Source organism: Coenobita brevimanus, chromosome 44, assembly GCF_032717465.1.
Source record: "Coenobita brevimanus isolate Jiangsu-jjx chromosome 44, ASM3271746v2, whole genome shotgun sequence".
Taxonomy (NCBI): domain Eukaryota; kingdom Metazoa; phylum Arthropoda; class Malacostraca; order Decapoda; family Coenobitidae; genus Coenobita; species Coenobita brevimanus.
This window is the reverse complement of record NC_136997.1, coordinates 23,657,221-23,679,720: the sequence shown is the minus strand read 5'-3', so window position 1 is coordinate 23,679,720 and position 22,500 is coordinate 23,657,221. Positions and strand designations below refer to the sequence as shown.

Sequence of the window (22,500 nt, the reverse complement as noted above, 5' to 3'; positions counted from 1 at the left end):
AGAGAGAGAGAGAGAGAGAGGGAGAGTGAGTGAGAGCGAGAGAGAGAGAGAGAGAGAGAGAGAGAGAGAGAGAGAGAGAGAGAGAGAGAGAGAGAGAATCAACATGAATCATCATTGTCATTGCCATCATCATAACCATTATCACTCTAGACTTTATTCCTCACTCCGTAATACGAACAAAAGAAAAGGAACCGACTCTTTTTATTCTAACTTGGACTAAAATTGTCATCTCATCCTGAATGCTGAGTTGTAGCCGTAAATTAACCTTAGAAACTGATACTAGTCACGAAAAGTGCAATGTAGAGCCTTGACATTGTCTTTTTCTGCCACTGAGTTACGTGAAACATGCTGGAAAAGGATAAAAATCTAGGCCAGGTTAAGGTGACATAAGTATATAGGTAACAGGTGTCCACAGTAAGGTATGGAACATGATGGAGTCGAGTAGCTCTTGAGACAAAATAAAATTGGAGCATAAAACCCGCCCCATCCCGACCACTTTTCCATCACTGACTCCCACCAATCCTGACCATTTTTGGATTTTTTTTTTTTTTTGCTCAAACCTCCGCTTTTGGTGAGAAACATCGAAAATTCATAGAGAAATTGCTCACCTGAGGTTTAAAATACTCGATACAGGTAGGAGTACTTCCTTACCTTACTGGGTTTTCTAACAGGCTGGCACCAAAGAAAACGAGTTCTATGGGAGGATAACTATTTCACACCACTCATAAACGGTAATTATTTATTTACTTGGTACGATTTTACATGTAGTATGAAAGTATATTGGTTTTCAAACAGTAATATAGGCATTATAAGCATTGTTTCACTCACTAACTCATCACCATACCTGACCTTTTTTTGCCACATTACCTGATCATCATTTCTGACTGTTTCTTCCTCTAATGCTATGCAAAGTTTGTCCTCCACATTGTCACTGATTAGGGAATCACTCTGGGCCTGAATTTCGTACCGTGGCATGACATGGCTTTACTGGCCAGGTCACTGAAAACAGGTGAATTGCTGAGACAATGGTGTGCAGGGTGGGGGAGGAGGTCATGCTGGGTAAGGCATTGTCCGTGCCTGGCATCTTGTAGAGGAAGGTGTCACGTGTATACGTACCAAAAATCGCTCATGAAAATTGAAAATTGTGCAAATTAGGGACCTTGCAATTGATTCACCTTTATGTATGTCGACGGGATTGGCAGTGACAAAATGTCTGGACGTGAAAGAACGTCGACGGGATGCCGCGGATTAATGGAAAGCAAACGGCAAAACAAAAATATCAAGGCAAAGGTGCAACTACAGAGAAAATGGTGAATTAGAATGAAATTTGTGTATAACCCGCGGCGTCCCATCGACGTTCTTTCACGTCCACACGTTTTGTCTGCCAATCCCGTCGATGTACATAAAGGTGAATCAATTGCAAGGTCCATAATTTGCACAATTTTCAATTTTCGTGAGTGATTTTTGGTACGTATACACGTGACACCTTCCTCTACAAGATACCAGGCAGGGACAATGCCTTACCCAGCATGACCTCCTCCCCCACCCTGCACACCATTGTCTCAGCAATTCACCTGTTATCAGTGACCTGGACAGTAAAGACATGTCATGTTACGGTACGAAATTCAGGGCCAGAGTGATTCCCCAGTCGATGAGAATGTGGAGGATAAACATTAGAGGAAGAAACAGTAAGAAATGATGATCAGGTAATGTGGCAAAAAAAGGTCAGGAATGGTGATGATTTAATGAGTGAAACAATGCTTATAATGCCTATATTCCTGTTTGAAAACCAATATACTCTCGTACTACATATAAATTTTTACCAAATAAATAAATAAATACCGTTTATGAGTGGTGTAGAATAGTTATCCTCCCACTGAACTCGTTTTCTTTGCAGCCAGCCTGATAGAAAACCCTGTAAGGTAAGGAGGTACTCCTACCTGAATCGAGTATTTTAAACCTCAGGTGAGTGATTTCTCTATGAATTTTTGATGTTTCTCACCAAAAGCGGATTTTTTAGCCAAAAAAAAAGGTCCAAAAAGGTCGGGGCTTGGGCGTACCACTGCCCAGAAAACGTTGGGATGGGGCGGGTTAAAATGACATAAACAGACAGTGATGTGGGGCAACTCTAATTCTCTCGTTTTCCTGAACTTCATTCCACTGGATTCTCTGTGCTCTGGTTTTGGCTAGTCTGTCATTCTCAGACCAATACGTTGTGTGTATATCCATTAATTCTACTGACTATAAGAAATTCTTTGACTATCTTACTTTCAGCTGGAAACATATTCTGTCAATTTCTTCTTTCTCTGGAATCTTCATTCTTGTTAATTTCAATGTTCACCACCACCTTTGGCTCTTGTACAAATCAGCTGATCACAATGGTGAACGACCTATTTGTTTTCGATCCCTAATGACAGAGCAGCTTGTACTTGCACAGCACCCTACCTGTATCCCTGACCACCTTTCCATACAACTAATCCTTCTACATACTCTGTCAGTCTTTCCTCTCTGTTGGGCTACTCCGGCCACAACCTTATTACCTTAACCTGCCCCATCCCAACGTTTTCTGGGCAGTGGTAAGCCCCAGCCCCGACTTTTTTGGATTTTTTTTTTTTTGGCTCAAAAATCCGCTTTTGGTGAGAAACATCAAAAATTCATAGAGAAATCGCTCACCTGAGGTTTAAAATACTCGATCCAGGTAGGAGTACCTCCTTACCTTACAGGGTTTTCTATCAGGCTGGCTGCAAAGAAAACGAGTTCAATGGGAGGATAACTATTCTACACCACTCATAAATGGTATCTATTTATTTATTTGGTACAAATTTATATGTAGTACGAGAGTATATTGGTTTTCAAACAGTAATATAGGCATTATAAGCATTGTTTCACTCACTAAATGATCACCATTCCTGACTTTTTTTTGCCACATTACCTGATCATCATTTCTTACTGTTTCTTCCTCTAATGTTTATCCTCCACATTCTCATCGATTGGGGAATCACTCTGGCCCTGAATTTCGTACCGTAGCATGACATGGCTTTACTGTCCAGGTCACTGATAACAGGTGAATTGCTGAGAAAAGGTCATGCAGGGGGGGAGGAGGTCATGCTGGATAAGGCATTGTCCCTGCCTGGCACCTTGTAGAGGAAGGTGTCCCGTGTATTCGTGCCAAAAATCACTCACGAAAATTGAAAATTGTGCAAATTAGGGACCTTGCAATGTTGCCGCGTTAATTTACGTCTCCAGGATATGAGTGCACATCATGTGAGGACGTGAATTCACGTCTCTGGGACACGGCGGGTTAATCTGTCCTATCGTTCCAGTAAGGCCTGTGGATCGTCTCAAGAAAAGGCAGCTTTGGCACTTGGGAGCTGCTGATTGGCAGCCCCTCAGTTGGTACTTCTACAGTATGGTTTTCCCTAGAATGATTATTGCTTCCATGGGCAAGAGCCATCTGAGTTTGCCTTGCAGATTATGAAAGTTGTTGTCTCGGGCATGGAAGCAGACACTCCTTTCTTTTATCTTTTGACTTAAAAAAGAGAAAGAGGTTTAATCATGCTTGTTCTAATGCTGTCCACAACAAGGAGAAGAGCTACAAAAAGTACTGGAGCTAACGCACCTTGAGTCTCACCTCTATTATATCTCTGTCTGGAATTGTGCAAAGTCTGCTCTCCACTCCGCTAAGAATAATTTCACTCTTACAAATTGCTCTGAACTCTCTGACTCAGATTCTTCTCACTCCTTCAGCCATTTTAGCAAATTACTTTCTAACAACTGTAATTTGTCTTTCTTCATTTCTTTTCCTTTCTTGTGACTTTGTTGCTGTTTCTTCTGCTGAAGAGCAGAATTCTGTGCTCAAACACTCTCATCCAATTCCACCCTAGATGATTCTGGTGCTGCTCCTCCATCTCTTCCACCTCTGATTTCCTCATGACTGGTATTGAAATTTCTTCAGTTGACATACTTTCTGTCCTCACTAGTCACAGCATTATCAAAGTGCATAAGCCTGAAGGGGTCCTTCCTGTTGTCCTCAAGAACTTTGCATCTCTAATTACAACCTTCCTAGTTAAGCTCTTTCCCCTTTGTCTGCAACTCACACCTTTCCTTCTTGCTGGAAGTTTCCTCTCATTCAGATTGTCCTTAAAATGGGTGACCATTCCCAGTCCTCTAAGTATCCCCCAAATGCTTTAACATCCTGTATTGAATCTATTTTTAACAAAAAACTTCAAGCACCTTGCCTATCACAACCTTCTTTCTGATCATCAGTATGGGTTCCGCCAGGGAGGTTAAACTGGCGATCTTCACACCTTCCATTCAAACTCCTGTTAGGAATTTACCTTATCATAATACAATGCAGACTATATAGGTAGTTTTAAGTGTGAATGTAATGAAAGTCAAGCTAGCTGTGGGAAAGGAAATGACGTGGCACTTCTCTGGAATGTTTCATATAAAACAACGGGCCCACAAACAGGGCCTCGTGACCACACACGCACGCACGCACACACACACACACACACACACACACACACACACACACACACACACACACACACACACACACACACACACACACACACACACACACACACAGGCTTCTAGAACAATCCCTACATGTACAGTACACGCGACATAAGCTCTCCTATACAAGAAAGGAGGATTTGGACAAGCAGAAGGAAGCGAGCGGCAGGGGCAAGAGGTTGTCAAGAGAGAGAGCGAGAAGAGGGGTCTAGCGAGAAGTTAGCTAGCATATAAACGTTCTTGTGTAATACACACCGTGTTCAACTTGAGCTTTCCCTTTGAAGACAATAAAACTTCAGTCAAGTCCCAGTATCCATCTTTAACTTCTACAGTCATCGACTACAAGTGAACTGAAGTTGTTTCCTCTTATATCTACTCACTATTACCTACAGATCGACTTCGACTACTATATAATCAAGTACAAGACCAGTATATTATTTTGGTGGCGCGAAAGTACGAACCAACGCCTACGAGCCAACAGCTCTATGATCAAGTAACCACAAACGACTATACAATAAGAGGAACGAGTTACATGTGAGGAAAAACAAGTTCTATGATTAACTGTATGTAACAAGTATTTGAGACATCTCTTTAATCATCATGCATCTACAAGTAGCGGCAGCCTTATTCAACAAGTAAATCACAATCACAACTACAACCACCAGACCTCAACATTCTCTCCAACCCCCCCCCCCTCTCCATCTCCTTCATCATCATGCTGACATAGAGGTGAAGAGGTCAGACAACCCAAACAAAACCACCACGCACCTCTGACCGAGGCAACTCACCTACCACTTGTTACTCATCTTTACACACGCATTCCTGCTCATACTCATTTATTCTCAACAGTTATTGAGTGGGAAGTCGACGTTGTATGGTGAGATTCGAGTATGACTGAGGCTATTCCGCACTTCAATCAACCCTGATCTATCACCAAGCCCTGGAGTTTCCGAGTGTGAGATCATCTATCAACACTGCCCTGAGTTTCCGAGAGTGATATCGTCTATCAACACATCTCTGAGTCTCTGAGAGTGACATCATCTGCCTTTTAAGTGGGTGATTATACTTTTTACTTATTTTTCCTAGTGCTTTAAATTAGGTACAATCACCTCCTTTACTTAATTATATATATATATATATATATATATATATATATATATATATATATATATATATATATATATATATATATATATATATATACTTAATACCTTTCATTCATTACTACTCATTGATTCATCTGTACAGTTAACACATGCATAAAATAAGTGCTCCATAACACCATAACTTAGCAAAATGAGTTTCTTTTAGCTGATTGCTATGACGGGAATATTTTCAACACCACCACTGTTAGTGCCAGATGATACACAGTTAGCTGGTAATGGCAAGATCACTATTGACCTACTTCCAGTTCACGATATACGTCAGATAATTAGTCAAGGCATACATAAACATGGTTTGAAGCCTTCGTTCCAGGGTAGAGATTTCATGCCAGATTATCCATATTTAGAAACAACTCTAACACCAACATCAATAATAGTTCATGTCCCATTCATAACTGACGATCTGTTCACAGTCTACCAAATATACCCCTTCCCATCTAAGAATAATGACACTTTGTTCATCATCAACATCAATACAGCCACCGAACTCATCATGGTCTCCAAGAGACAGGACACTGTCACTTTCGCCAGTGAATCAACGATTGAGCGAAAGTGCCGTACATCCTTACATGCTGGTCAGCTTTGTCCTGCGTATATTTTCACGTTTCAGCCTACTGGAACAGTCCCTTGTGAAATGGCTATCATAAGAAATTATGACATTCATCACCATTGCAATTTCACATTTGCTTCAGTTAAACCTTTACACCATCAACGCATTGGGCATTCACAGTTTTTTTTTACTTCACTCATAACACATGAGTTTACATAATTTGTCCAGATATACCACCATCTCATACTTCAACATCAGGATTATACATAGCACCAGACTAATGTGCTGTTTTTATACAGTCCATGTCCACTTTATCTACCAGTAATCACTGTGCCATCCTCAATCATACACACAAATATTTCCACCCACTACCTAAGATGGATTTAAACATGAGCACAGGAATTAAGTTGACTTCACCTAAGTTTCAAACTATGCAACTAATTAATCAAACAATGAAGCCCTGGGAAGAATTAAGTATGAGTATGTTCAAACCACATTGTGTGGATAGCCCAGCACCAACTGTCTTTACAATCTTCTCAATTGTATTTGCAATAGTCCTGTTGGCAATGAACAGAATGCAAGCAAGAATTGCAAACTTAGAGTCAGTATTTACTGGAGGAAGAGTGAACATTCAAGTGAGACCCCCTGAATAAAGTATATATAATATGTAAATACTGTACACACACACACACACACACACACACACACACACACACACACACATATATATATATATATATATATATATATATATATATATATATATATATATATATATATATATATATATATATCGAGAAGCCTCAATCCCGTTTGGGGTGGCCACAAACAAATCGCCTCCAAGTCGCCCTGTCCCCCGTCATTTCACTGCCCTGCTCCCAACTCACAGCCCCCTCTCTCATATACCTCTCCACCCCATCCCTCCATCTCATCCTCGGCCTCCCCTCCCTCTTCCCCCTCCACCTCACTCACATACACTCTCTTCGTCAGTCTTTCACCCTCCATCCTCTCCACATGGCCAAACCACCTCAGTGTGTTCCTCATAACGCTTCCTATCACATCCACATCAACACCACAACGCTCCTTTATATTCTCATTCGTCAGCCTGTCTCTCCAAGTGACTCCACAGGCTCCTCTTAAATAACTCATTTCCACTGCTCTCACTCTTGACTTGTGTCCTTCCAACAACGTCCAAGCTTCACTTCCATACGTTAGAGTTGGTATCACAATACTGTCATGTAGTAACTTTATCACTTTCATGCTCACTTCCCTGTTTCTTATCACTGCTTTCAAAGAACCAGCAACCTTTCTTCCCTGCTGTACCCTTTCAAGCACTTCACCCTCCAATGCAGAAAATAATGGGACGACACATGAATTAATATTACATGATATACACGTATCCAATTGTTTTAACAATATTATTATTTCTCATATAAATGAATTACAAATATATTAATAACTCTTACCATAATCTTGGGATTGTACTGCTTTTGCATATATGTGTGTGTCTGTTATACATACACATTTTACAGTATGTTATACAATATTCTATAATCAGTTTTACTATAGTGTATTTGCTCCATTATGTATACAACATTTTTATAATGTATTATATTTATAGAATATTATTAGGTCACTACAGTATTATCGTGAATATTATGTCTATACAATATTATAATCTATCTATCTATCTATCTATTGCCAGACGCCATAATCCCGTAAGAGGTGGCCACTTGACTTTGAGTTATTTGTTTTATGGGGAGGGGCACTAACCCTCCACAAACCCACTTGTTGACACGCAGGGAGCACGTATGGTTTGGTTATATGGTTATCACCCAGCGTTATAAATGGTTTCTTGGTTTACAGGAAACCATTTGGCTTGCAATTCAAATGTAAAGCTACCTGTAAAGGAAAGCAAAGCAATAAGAAGTGACAGGACAAATGGGAGAAATAGGAAGAGAGGAGGGCAGGCACAGAAATAGAATGATAAAGGCTAAGGAAGCAGTAGGCAACACTACATCAAGTGGAGGCGGTGGCTGAATCGGTAGAGAGGCGGCTTGCAGTCCTGATGGACCCAGGTTCGAATCCTGGCTGGAGCAGGGGACAGTTTAAGGATTTGAATTTCATTAAAAAGCAGACTTTCCTGATCTACCAGATGACCCGCCGACATGTCGTAAAAATACCCCCGCTAATACCAATACACCAGTCCTGTATGAGACAGCCCTAGCATGTATTCGATATGGACGGTGGGTGTTAGCGCCGAAGTGGTGACATGTGGAGGTGTAGGAGGACTACTGGGCCTTGGGATAGGCTACTGCCCCCAAGATATAGGCCCTGAAGCCTTTGCCCAGAGTCGGACACATAAAAAAAAAAAAAAAAAAAAAAAAAGTGAGTGGATGATGGTCACCACCACCTACCACCAATATTATAATCAATATTATGTATTAATAGATTAGAGGGCGTCACTGATACATGCTGTCATAGGTTCACCAGCTGGCGTGACCGAGCAATGTTAGGAGTCTACATTATCATAATACAATGCACAATAGACAGGTAGTTTAATGTGTGAATGTAATGAAAGTCAAGCTAGCTGTGGGAAAAGAAATGACGTGGCACCTCTCTGGAATGTCTCACATAGAACAACTGGCCCACAAACAGGGTACCGTGACCACACACACACACACACACACACACACACACACACACACACACACACACACACACACAGGCTTCTAGAACAATCCCCACATGTACAGTACACGTGACACAAGCTCTCGTATACAAGAAAGAAGGAATTAGACAGGTAGAAGAAGCGAACGGCAGCGACAAGAGGTTGTGTAGAGAGAGAGAGCGAGAAGAGGGGTCTAGCACGAAGTTAGCTAGCATATAAACGCTCTTTTGTAATACACACAGTGTTCAACTTGGGCCTTCCCTTTGAAGACAATAAAACTACAATCAGGACCCAGTATCCATCTTTAACTTCTTCTGTCATCAACTACATGAGAACTGAAGTTGTTTCCTCACATATTTGTCTACTCACTCTTATCTACAGCTCGACTACGACTACTATACAATCAATTACAAGACCAATAATCCTGATCATCCTCCGATCGGGACGTTGGGGAAAGATTTGCCATTGCACTTGACATCTCAAAAGATTTCGATCGAGAGTGGCATACATTTTTTATTTCCGAACCGCCCTCGTACGATTGCCATCCTTCTGTGTGTTCCTTCATCTCTAGCTTCCTCTCTGGTCGTTCTACAGCTCCTGTTGTAGACGACCACCGATCGTTTCTTGGAGCTTTCAATAGTGGTGCTCCTCAGGACTCTGTCTTATCACCAACTCTCCTCATATTCATCAATGACTTTCTATGCTGTACATATAAGCCTATCCACTCATACACAGATGACTCCACCCTTCACCTTTCCACCTGCATCCCGCAGCGTCCATCTTAGCAGTTACTTCTATAAACATTGGACGAGGCTATGGCACACCTAATGTCTGACTTGGCTTATATCTCTGACTGGGGTATAAGTAATCTCGTTTTTAATGCATGAAAAACCCAGTTCTTACCACTTCCAACCCGTCAGAATCATCCGCAGGAGTATGTCTTACTTTTTAACAATATTCATCTCAGTCTTTCATCATCTTTGAACATATCTGGGGCTTCCTTCTCAGGATTTAGCTTCAAAAGATTATATTACCTCTCTTGAAAAATATACTAAGAGATTAATTATGCTAAGCCGGCTCCATGCCTCCTTTACCCTTTTACAGTTGTTAATTTTATACAGGGGTTTTATTCTTCTCTTTGTCAAGTACAACTCTCATGAATGGGGAGGCTGTCCACGTATAGCTCTTCTCAACAAAATGGAGTCAAAGGAATTTCGTCTTATTAACTCTCTTACTTTTACTGTCTTCCTTCAACCTCTGTCTCTCCACTGTATTGTTGCGTAGTTTTACCTTTCTATTACTACTTTAATAGTCAATGATTTTCATAACTATCTGTTGGCATCCCCCCTCCACCTTCATTTGGCCGGACACGTAGCTCCCTCCTAGTAGCAAACTCTTATCCTTTTTCTCTCCAATTCTCTAATGCAAAAAGTTACCATTACTTCCAGTCCTTCTTGTATGTAACGGGTCACCTCTGGAACTTGTCTTTCTCTCTTATTTCATAAGACCAATATTCTCTATTGCACTGCTTGCTCACTCACTCAATCTTTATCACCATCACCATCACCATCACCACCATCATTCTCACAATCACCACGACCGTCATCACCATCATCACCACCACCATCATCACCACCACCATCACCACCACCACCATCACCACCATCACCACCATCACCACCATCACCACCATCACTATCCTCATCATCACACCACCACCATCATCACCATCACCATCACCACCACCATCACCACTACCATTATCATACTATTTTTTTCACTTTCATGCCATACCTGAGGGACCTGGTAACACCTTTTCTCTAGTGATTTATTCTGCCTTTTACCCATTAATATCATCTTGTATGTTATTGCTGTAAACTATGTCGACATTGAAGCTTTATAAATAATCATATAAGTCAGTGTTAAGATATAATACGCAAAATACAGGGTAGTCCATATGTAGCGCTCCTCTTACACCTCGCCGGGCCATTTCTCGTGTGCTGTGGGGGCGGCTCAGTCATCGCTATATCCATCCTCCATTATTTATTTCCAACCCCCACTGTCACGCCCACGCCAGCAGACTGAGCCATCCCCGCAACACAATAATCAGATGAGTTACTTGTGCAGCGCTATTTCCGGACTACCCCCCATAAAATCCTCTGACCGATATTTAGTAAAGTGTGCGTGTTCAATTTTGCCAAATATTTTCGTTCTTTTCCACTTTATTTTACGTAGCTCAGTGGTGGAGTTTGACAGAACTTTGGCAATGTATCCTTTCCATAGCACTTCTTCGTGATTAGCATTGTATGAAACTTAGACATATGCGAGTGTATAGAGCTTGTAAAATGTCTTACGTAACACACACACACACACACACACACACACACACACACACAAGAGAAGGTTACAAATCAACTCACGTAAGATGGGATTCCGCCAGATCTTTCACGGTCTCAAGTTTGGCAGGGTAGACGGGCACTGTCAGAATGACTACGAGGTTGCTTGTATATCCGGCCGCTAAGATGTCTACCGCAATCCACCACACCACCAACCACACCCTCGCCCACCACACTGTTATCTCCTTATCCGGCATGGACTGTCCTATCAACCCAGACCCTACCTGCAAGAAGAGGGAGAAGAAAATAGTGATGATGATGATGATGATGATGATGATGAATGTTTGATTATAATCTGCCCTCTTGAACTCGAGATATTCGCGTAACACACACACACACACACACACACACACACACACACACACACACACACACACACACACACAGACGGTTACATTATCGCCCCACTAGGCGGGCAATAATAATAATAATAATAATAATAGTAACAACAGCAATAATATAATAATAATAATAATAATAATAATAATAGTAATAATAATAATAATAATAATAATAATAATAATAGTAATGAGATAATGACGATAGTAATAATTATGACAAAAATAAAATTAACGGTAACAACAACAACAACAACAATAATAAAAATAATAATAAGATAATAATATTAAAATAATAATAATAATAATAATAATAATAATAATTCATCCATCCATCATCCAATCCTAAGTCACCCCATAGAGGAGTGCAGGAACCCAGGCGTAGGCAAGTTGGTCCCGACATTCAAGATGAGAGTGAGTATCATCTTAAATTCACTCTCATAAAAGTAATGATAATATTATTATTGGCAGGACTCCATGGCATAAATCAGCGAAGGAGCGTCTCTCCATTTTGGCCGGTGCCAGCACTGATTGCTCTCATTGCATATAGCCAGTCATACTAGGTAAGAGCAAGCGAACCAGGTCACTGATGGACATCATGGCCAAGCTTCCTGTGAAGTGCCATGGTAACAAGTTAGCCCGGTTTAACCAAAATATCATTCATGGATGGTTCCACCACAGCTGCGACCCTGCCTTGCAGCAGCACCAAAAACTTGTAGCATCAGTCGTGACAACATGAAGGCAGTGCTGCTGCTAGACAACGCACCAGCCCATCCTTCCTCTGCCTAACTCTGCAGCATGCATGGACGAATCAAACATTGATCCTGCCAGGAACATCACTGACCTTACCCAGACCATGGACCATGGAGTTACAAAAAGTGCAGAGGCACTTTGGAAAGCTCTACTTGCACCAGTGCATCATTGTGACTGTGGATGAGATGAACCAGGAAGACTATGAAGACACCAGAGGCAAGAAAACCCGGTACAGTTTCAAGATATACAACATCAAAGACGCCATCATCAACCTGGCAGAGACGTGGAAGAAAGTTTCTCTTGCCAGAACCAAGAATAGGTGGTGCAAACTCCTCAGTGGTGCAAGACTCCAACAACTCTGCATGATTTTTAGGGGTTTGAGTCACTAAGGAAATGTTGGTAGCTGCAGAGCAGAGTGATCTTGCTGAGGAGAGGCTGCAAGAGTAGTTGGATGAGGAGGCTGGTATGCCTAATTATCATCATCAGACAGGAGAGGAGAATGTGGATGAACTACACGACTGGACACTTGCAAAGAAGTAAGACGAAGAGAAGAAGGAGTAGTCATCTGAACGTCTCTGGATGCAGCCATTGATGCTGTAAACACAATCCTGGCAGTGAAGACAAAGTTGGAGGGCTTTAGCTCAACATTATGGGGTCATGCAGCTAACCAGGTTGGAGTTAATACAGCTGCAGCAGCCAAGGAAAATCCTAGATAAGATATACCAGTTTTTCAAGTCTGTGCGCTCTGCTGCCAAGAGGCTCTGCACAGTCAGAGACCTCCAATGTGCCCGTGGCACCAACATCCTCAGCCAGCCTCCACATAGCCACAGGATCCAGCAGTACAGCCTTCAGGACCCCAACACCTCAGGACCCTCTGTATCAGATGTGACACCAGACCCATCAGAAATCATCTTTACCAACAGTGACGATGAATAACACTTAATTCGCATACAATGAGGATGGAAGTGTGAGCACTCTGCATCCATCTATACAGGTGAAGGTCACAATGCATGAGTTTCCTACCCTTTTCACCTCAGCCTGGCCTGAAATTACAATCTTACCATCATAACTGCTGAGTTGTCAAAACAGACTAGTAATATTGTACTAGTCATGAATAGTGCTATGTCAAGGGTGTGAAATTATCAGCTACGTTAGTTTAAAAGGAGTATGGTTTTCATTTTAGTATTAGAATATACTATTTTACTAATTTTTATTCTAACATATACTTGAAATCCCACTTCAGGGGGGACCATCGGATGGAACAGGGTATGTGCTTTATTATATTTTCATCATTAGTCTGTTATAGTCAGGGTCTTTCTATATGCCTGTCTATATCTGTCTATTCATCTATCAATCAACATAAATATAATCACCTTGAGAGCAACGTTGACAGGATCGTTGATAACACGTTGTTGATACAGAAGTAAGGCGAGAGACGAAGCCACCACAATGGTTGTAGCTGCCAAGAGTCCCCACGTAAGCACTGAAAAAGGGTACAGAACATTCCTCCAACGCGGCAGTGGCTTCGGGACGCGTAAAATGAAGGCGAAACTCGTGTCCCAGTGAGGATAGGTGAGATCGAAGTCGTGAAGTCGATCCCTATCCGGTTGAAGAACGTTGACGGTCATGTCCTTCCCGTGGTACATCACTTGGCCAAGGACGCCTGCGTAAGTGCCGTTTATTTTCCGAGCTAACTCAATAATAGGGGAGGAAATCACCTTTATTCCAAACCCATACTTGTCTCCGATTATGTTCAAGGCGTCTACATTCCCCCCGACGCAGATGCCCGTTTTGTCGAAGTGAACGAAAGGAACATCGTAGCACAGGGCTGAAACCTGCAAGATCTTGCCCCCGAAGTCCAGAAAGCGAGGCGGGAAAAGAGACCTGAGCGTGTAAAGTTTTCTAGGGTTCCAAACTTCCAATGGAGCTTTTGTAAGAGAGCGTCCTTGTCTGTTGCGCTGTGTGGGTAGGCTGGTGTAGGAATATATGCGTGTTTTTCCTGCTTGATCGACCGATTTCAGAAGTAGGATGAATTCTGAGCGCTGGACGACAGGTTGACTCAAGATGGAGGTCGTGTTGAGATATGGGTCCAGACAGAAGAGGATTAGGTAGCAAGGATTCCAGTCTTTGTTGCCTGCCAGGAGGAGGAGAAATGAAGTAGGATCACTGTACAAGATGATGACAGCGGTAAGTCTTGATCCCCTGATGTGGTGTTGGGGACGTGGAGTATGGAGGAGTGAATGTTGGCTGGTGAGGTAGACGGGAGTGAGGGAGAGTCCAGCTGCTGACACCACCTGACTCAGATCTAGTAGGCGATGACTGTGGTCCTCGCTCACCACCAGGAGGTTCTGCCCACGCAAGGGACCCCCAACCAGCGATGACAGAGTGTTGGTTGGGAGGATGTGGCTCTCTGGGGGAGAAAAAGAATGAATTATAGTTGGTTGGCTTTCATCTGAAGGAACTGGGTCACTTCTGTTGCTTGAATGCTAAGTTGTGGCTGCATGAACTTTAAGGATCCATAGTAGGTAGTGTTTGTCTAAAACTGTCATCTCCCCATCTTCATTGATGATTTGTGACATTAGATTAACACTAGAGTACAGTGCTAGTCACGAAGAAGTTCAATGAAAAAGATGTAAAGCCAGTGTACTGTCTTATTCTACCACTTAAGCTACCAATTGACGAAAATCTAGGCCAAGTTAAAAGAACTATACTCCTTTTACTCTAACTTGGTCGCAAATTAAGAACTCTCCAGCTTGAATGCTGAGCTTTAGCGATTAATTAACACTAAAATATGATCCTAGTCATGATGTGATATGAAATGAATGTTCAGCCAAAGTATTGCCGCTTTCTGACACTGAGCTACGTGAAATAAGCTACCAGTGGACGAAAGTCTAGACCAAGTTTGTATAACAGTATATTTTCTTCTCTAGTAGGGGGAACATTCTTAACTCAATAAAATCATCTGGTAAGAGGATATTTAAATATGAATATATACGTTGATCCCACTATGAGGAAGGGGTTGTTTTTGTGACCTGAGGTTCATCAGAAACTTGGTCCCGGTGGACTGAAGGCTTAATTTGCTCGTCTTCCTCAGTCCACCTCCTCTTTTCGATGAACAGGGAAGTAGTTAAGGGGGGAGAAACCTGTACTGTACACAAGAAAAATCATCTGGTAAATTACCAATATGCTGGGAATCGAACCAGGGACTCTCAGATGAGAGCCAGGCAGCATACCACTACACCACGACCAGGTAAAAGTTAACTGACGTTGTCACAATCTTGTAACCAACGTCCCTCCGCCCCCACTGTGGGCATCAAGAGGATGAGTTAACCCCCTGGCACTCGGGCAAGTAGATGCTTTTAATCTATCCCAAACACTTACGGCAAGTCAGAATGAAGGGAGAAACCTGTACTGTACACAGGAAAAATCATATTGGTAATTTACCAGATGATTTTTCCTGTGTACAGTACAGGTTTCTCCCTTCATTCTGACTTGCCGTAAGTGTTTGGGATAGATTAAAAGCATCTACTTGCCCGAGTGCCAGGGGGTTAACTCATCCTCTTGATGCCCACAGTGGGGGCGGAGGGACGTTGGTTACAAGATTGTGACAACGTGAGTTAACTTTTACCTGGCCGTGGTGTAGTGGTATGCTGCCTGGCTCTCATCTGAGAGTCCCTGGTCCGATTCCCAGCATATTGGTAATTTACCAGAGGGAAGTAGTTGAAGGACGTTTGTTTAACAATAGCAGTTGAACGGCTTGGTTATATTAGTCCCACCACATGAAGGCGTCCCTTATGAAATGTGGAGCTGGTGGACTGCAGGCTTAAACTGTCGTTCTACTGCAGTCCACAATCCTTCTTTCGATGGATAGGAAAGTATTTGAGGGAGTGAGGAGAGAAACCTGTACTTTACATAGGAAAAATCATCCAAAATTTTGTCAGTATGCCGGGAAGCGAACCTGGTATGCTGCCTGGCTCTTACCTGAGAGTCCCGGCATATTGGTAATATATTGGATGGTTGTGGGAGGTTTGAATAACAAGGTAGTTGAGCCACCCGGTTATATCGCTGCCACCACATGAAGGTGTCTCTTTTCAGCACCAATTGCAAGAGAAAATACAACACTGGGGTGGGACACTTAAACACATTTACGATCCAGGCCCTGTCGTAACTGTGATGGGTTTTGACAGGAGGAACTGGAGACGTGGAAACTTTTCTTTCTCTGTTCTTCCACCCAAAATAGACAACAGAAAACAGATAACATAACAGAAAACAGACACCAGATAACATAACAGACAACACATAACGGACAACAGATATAACAGTTTCCCTCAAGTAACCAGGAATTGTTTTTGACGAAAGAACGCCAGCCAGGGAAAGATTCTAATGTCGTTAACCATCCTGCAAAAACTAATCCGAGATACGACAGGGAATCCATCATGAAATACCTTTAATCCCACTCCTGGACTGTATTCTAAGTGGCTTTGGTGATTCAATAAGACTACTTTAATTAGCGATTTGTTTTGCACGTAGTACCTCAGTATCCTCTTGGTGGTAGTAATAGTAATAGTAGTACAGTAGTAGTAGTAGTAGTAGTAGTAGTAATAGTAGTAGTAGTAGTAGTTGTTGTTGTTGTTGTAGTTGTTGTTGTTGTTGATGTTGGTGTTGTTGCCCTAAGTTCATCTGAACTGTAAGCCCAGTGGATTGCAGGCTTAAGTTGCCCTCCTGCAGTCCACCATCCTCCTTTGGGGGGATAGGGAGGGAGTTAAGGGAAGTTTGTATAACTGGGGAGCTTCACAGCCATGTCATATCAGGAAGGCGTCCGTTTCCAGCATCTGTGTCGATGAGAAAAAATATCACGAATGAAAATGTTAAGTGTAATATTCAAACTAAATAGCTAAGGAAGAGGTGTTAAGAAGCCTCCTGCACCACTTAGAATACATCCCACTGTCACACCGGAAGAAGCTAAGACTTTCTGAAGGAGGCTGAAGTATCTGAAGCTCAAGAGGGAAGACTGAAGTTAGGAGGAGGAGAAATTATAATATCTTAACCTGTACTTCGTTCATTTTAACTTGGCGGATATTTCGTCCTTTCTGCACTTATTTCCCGTAACTCACTGACAGACTAAGGCAAGACTACGGCTCTACATCCCTCCCATTGAACTTCTTTGTGACTAGCATCATAGTCTAGGGTCAGTCTCTCGTATCAGCTGAATATTCAAGATGGAGAGATGGCCATTTTACACCTAGCTGAAGTGAACAGTGAATAACCGTAAAACTGCCCTCTCTCCATTCTCAGTACAGAGCAGTAACACGAGATTAACACTAGAATATGGTGCTAGTCACAAAGAAGTGCTTAAAAAGGGATGTTAAGCCGCAGTGTTGCCTTTTTCTACCCATGGGCTACGGGAAAAAAGCTGCTAAATGAAAATCTCCCCGAGATCGTTAACATATTGGGTCATTTTTACTCTTTATACTCCTATGTCGTGGTGCTGGAGAGGGACGCCTTCACGTGGTGGCACCGATATAACCAGGCGGCTCAATTGCCAGGTTATACATATGTCCCTCAACTGTTTCAATGTTCCCCTACAGGCGGATGGTTGAATGCAGGAGGAAGGCGATTTCAGCCTGCACTCCACTGGGTTCACGTTTCAGATGAACCAGACGATATAACTGCTACTACTACTACTACTACTACTATTATTACTACTACTACTACTACTACTACTACTATTACTATTACTGCTACTACTACTATTACTACTACTACTACTACCTCTACCATCACCACCATCACCACTACCACCACCCTCACCACCAACACTACCACTACTACTACTGCTGCTGCTGCGCTGCTGCAGCTGCAACTATTTGTACTGCATCTACTGCTACAACTGCTACTACTGCCTCTGTTTACTATTACTACTTCTACTACTACTAGTAGTAGTAGTACTACTAATACTACTACTACCACCATAACTACTACTACTACCACCACCATAACTACTACTACTAGTACTACTACTACCACCACCATAACTACTATTACTACTACTACTTCTTCTATTACCGTTACAGTAGAGTGACATAAGAGGTTTTGTAGCACCTGTTCCGTAACGATTTATTTTTCATAAACACCACTTCCTTAACGATTTATTCTGTTACACCTCATTATCCTCTCGTATGTTGCAGGTGCAAAGTACATGGAAATTCAAATGGCATTTACTATGCTGGGTGGTAACCATATAACCAGATTTTGGCGCCTGGTGGTTTAGTGGGTAATTACGGCGCTCCAAGCTGATTGAGCCGGTGAAGGTTTATATCCAAGTTGTGTTTGGGGTTGAATGCTCATGTAATAACACTCAAGGATGAGTGAGGCTGATCACTCTCATCTTAAATGTCGGGACCAACTACCTGGCCCCGGGCCCCTACGCTCCTCATGGGGAAATGTAGGATTGGATGATGAATGGATGGATGACACTTTACGGTATTTATATGTTACTTAAGCCATTTGAATTTCCATGTACTTTGCACCTGCAACATACAAGAGGATAATGAGGTGTAACAGAATAAATAGCTAAGGAAGTGGTGTTACAAAACCTTGGCCAAACGATCATGTTTAGTTTCGAAAAATAATCTCCTGTATTGTTGGCGTTACATTCTCTCTCTCTCTCTCTCTCTCTCTCTCTCTCTCTCTCTCTCTCTCTCTCTCTCTCTCTCTCACCGGATGACACTGGGAAGCTGCGCAGGGCTTCAGCAGGGGCGGCGAGGGAAGCGAGGAGAGAGAAGCAAAGGCAGTGTTGTGTGTATGAAGGCGCCATGGCGAGTGACCACACCTGCCCCGCCACACCACCACCACAACACAAACTCCAGCACCTTATAGCCGGCACCAGGGGGCTTGGCGCAGGCGTGTGGAGGGAGAAAGAGGACGGGGGAGAGAGAGAAGGGGGAGAGGGAGAGGAGTAAGGGGGGTGAGGAGGAGAGGGAGGATGTGGAAGTGGGGAGAAGGGCAAACTGACGAACGAACACGTATGGTTAATTTCGTGTTGTGTGATTTATTAATATTAGTTTTTTGTTGGTATTCTTATTGATAGCAGTAGTACTGGTAGTAGTACTAGCGGTAGTAGTAGTAGTGGTAGCAGTATTTCAAGGTTGTATTGACGTTTGTATATCCCGTATCTCCACCACCCAGTCGTGTCAGTGCCACCACGTGAAGGCGTCCCTCTCCACACCTGAGAGACTTAAATTTCATGATAAACACGAATACCAGTATCTCAGTCTGTCATTCTTATCAGGAGGATGTTTGTATAACCAGACAGGTGAGCCGCCTAGTTATATCGGTGCCACCGCAAGAAGGCCTCCCTCACTTGAGCCGATAGAGTGGAAAACAATGAATTAAATAGCTGAACGATTACTGCTGACATTTTCTTGATTGTCTGGTGCAAATGTGATCTTGTTTTGGGACACAGGAGCCAAAACAACAGCCGCATCAACTCAAAGGCTGACGTTCGTATGCAAACAGCCAATTTTGTGAAGGGTTTATATGGAACACCTGCTGAGTATTTGATGGGGTGGGTTAGCCTGCATGCCACGTTATAGAGTGCGTTCAGCAGGGAGGTAGAGAAGCTGTTACCTTCACTTAAGCATTGGATGTGGTTAGCCTGCATGCCACGTTATAGAGTGCGTTCAGCAGCGAGGTGCAACAGTCACACCTTAACACTTATCATGGGTTCAAGCCCTTCAGTCCGAAAACGTATCACTGATTTTAATCCTGCTACCACCAAGCGATTTTATAGACGTTACTACTACTACTACTACTACTACTACAACTACTACTACTACTACTTCTACTACTACCACAACGACTGTTGCTAAACTCGCTTCACCTTAGCATGCCCAGATTTTCGTCCTTCTGCAGCTATTTTCACAGCCCAGTGGAAGAAAAAGACATTCCTACGGCTCAGCATCCATTACACAGCACATACTCGTGACTAGCAGCATATTCTAGTACTAATCTATTGTTATCACCCGCCATTACCATGGCGGAACGATAATGTTTTTCCCTGCATCTGTGTGTGTGTGTGGGGGGGTAATTGTGCTTTTTTATGTTATTGTGCATGTGTGTGTGTGTGTGTGTGTGTGTGTGTGTGTGTGTGTGTGTGTGTGTGTGTGTGTGTGTGTGAAATTTTAGTAAATAGGATAACTTGGCCAAATATTACCACATATGGGAAGCATTCTCTCCCTGGTCTTTTTCTATATATTAAAAATCTAACTTTACAAAAAATCCAGTACACGCCAGAAGATAATGTTACGATATTTTTTAAAAAAGAATTGGGCTTTGTTGATATCTAATTTTGTATAGACATGTCTCTTTATTTATTGATTGATTTACTTTATTTATTCCTCTTCCTGGTTAAACCGTGCATGTTGGATTACGGCTCTTTTGTTCCGGCAGCCCTTAAAGCCTCCAAAAATCCAGTCTATTCCACTCTGGGCCACAGGATGGAGTTGGATCCTGTTAGATACCTCCCCGACCCTTATGATTTCCTCTTGCGAAAGGTGTTGAAGGGCACCCACGGCATCATCGTCTCTATTGATAACCTCGTCTATACTCAACACAGAAAGGGTCTCACGCAGTCTACCTACATTATGGAGGAATCGGTAGGTTTATTTACTTCTCCAGCTTAGAAATTATTGTATGTATGAAAGGAACATAGGACCGTATTCTCGTCGGTTAAGGAAGCTCCCAAACACCTTTTCCTAAGCGATTTATTTAGCTGATTAGTTACTATCCTCTGCTATGTCCTTTAAATCATTCAAATATCAGCATACTCTGCATAAATAACATACATAGGATATTAACCAAACATACAACATGATTTTAACCAGACATACGAGTATCCAAAAATATATCGCTAAGGAAAGGGTGTTAAGGATCTTCCAAACCCGTTACATAATGTGAAGTCGGTGCAGTATAATAGCATATTTCAAAAAGACGATAAATAGACACTAAAACCTGTATCCTCGTCAGGTAAGGAAGCTCCCGAACACCTTTTTCATAGCGATTTATTTTTGGGTGACTGGTTAGCATACTTTTGTGCGTTATTTGTGCAGAGTAGGGAGATGTTACAAGGGTTTATATAACACTGAATACGACAGTAAGGTGTAATAAGCAAACTAAATCGCTTAGGAAAAGGTGTTTGGGAGCTACAATTACCAGCGAAATTCAAGATTGTTTTGAACAAGTAGTGCAGTTGATCTAAAATTTCCATTCCACACTTCTCCCGAAAAAAATACAACACAGATGACCACTGAAAATTCCAAATGTTTCTTTACTATGTTGATAAAATTGGAATCTTAAATTTGCTATATATAAGGCTTCGTTTGCATAATTATAATCTGGTGTATGATTTCCTTTTATTAATTTGGCTTTCCTTCCACTGCTCTGTTGGTAAGGAAAGAGAAAGAAAGTACTGTTAACAAATGCACTTTCAAATGGTAACGGATGATAACGGGTTAATCATTTCGCAACATCATTTTGGATATTATAAACCTTATCCATCGCTATATATATTTTCTTCTTTGTTGATTGTATATTGGATTAGGTTGGAAGACAGTATTTCGTATAAAAATTGTGAGTATATTTCGTGTACTTCTGAACCGGGGGTGTATGTCGTGTAACAAATATAGATACTGAAGTGTAATAAAAAAAAAAAAAATGAATTCACAGTCTTTTGTTGTGGTATTAAAGCCTCTTGTTTAAAACTGGTGGTATGTAGAGGCGACTATCATCCACTCACTTGATGTAATGGTGCCTACTTCTTCCTTCACCTTTATCATACTTTTTCTGCCTTTCTTCCTGCCCTTCCTTTTTCTCCAATCTTTTCTGTCACTTTTTATTACTTTTTCCCCCTTCAGGTGGCTTTACCTTGAGTGACAAGCATAATGGTTTCCTATAAGCTAACTAAAAGGCAAACGGCCACCCCTTACGAGATTTGGGGTCTGGCTATAGATAGATAGGTAAATAAATAGATTTTAACTGTATGACCAGATTTATAACATCAAACATTCCCATAACATTTAGTAAGAAATTGCTGGAGATTATTTTTAGAGGT

At 41.9% G+C, this 22,500-nt stretch overlaps 1 long non-coding RNA gene across 1 annotated transcript in view; it reads right to left on the bottom strand.

The window, feature by feature from the left end:
- Window positions 1–13,824, bottom strand: part of LOC145398132 (uncharacterized) — a 14,011-nt gene extending 187 nt beyond the window's left edge. Inside the window, exons 1-2 of the long non-coding RNA XR_013897076.1 lie at window positions 13,763–13,824; window positions 11,323–11,522 (exon numbers count right to left, since the gene is read on the bottom strand). This is a non-coding gene — a long non-coding RNA (uncharacterized LOC145398132). The remainder of the gene's footprint in view (window positions 1–11,322; window positions 11,523–13,762) is intronic.
- Window positions 13,825–22,500: the final 8,676 nt, after the last annotated feature.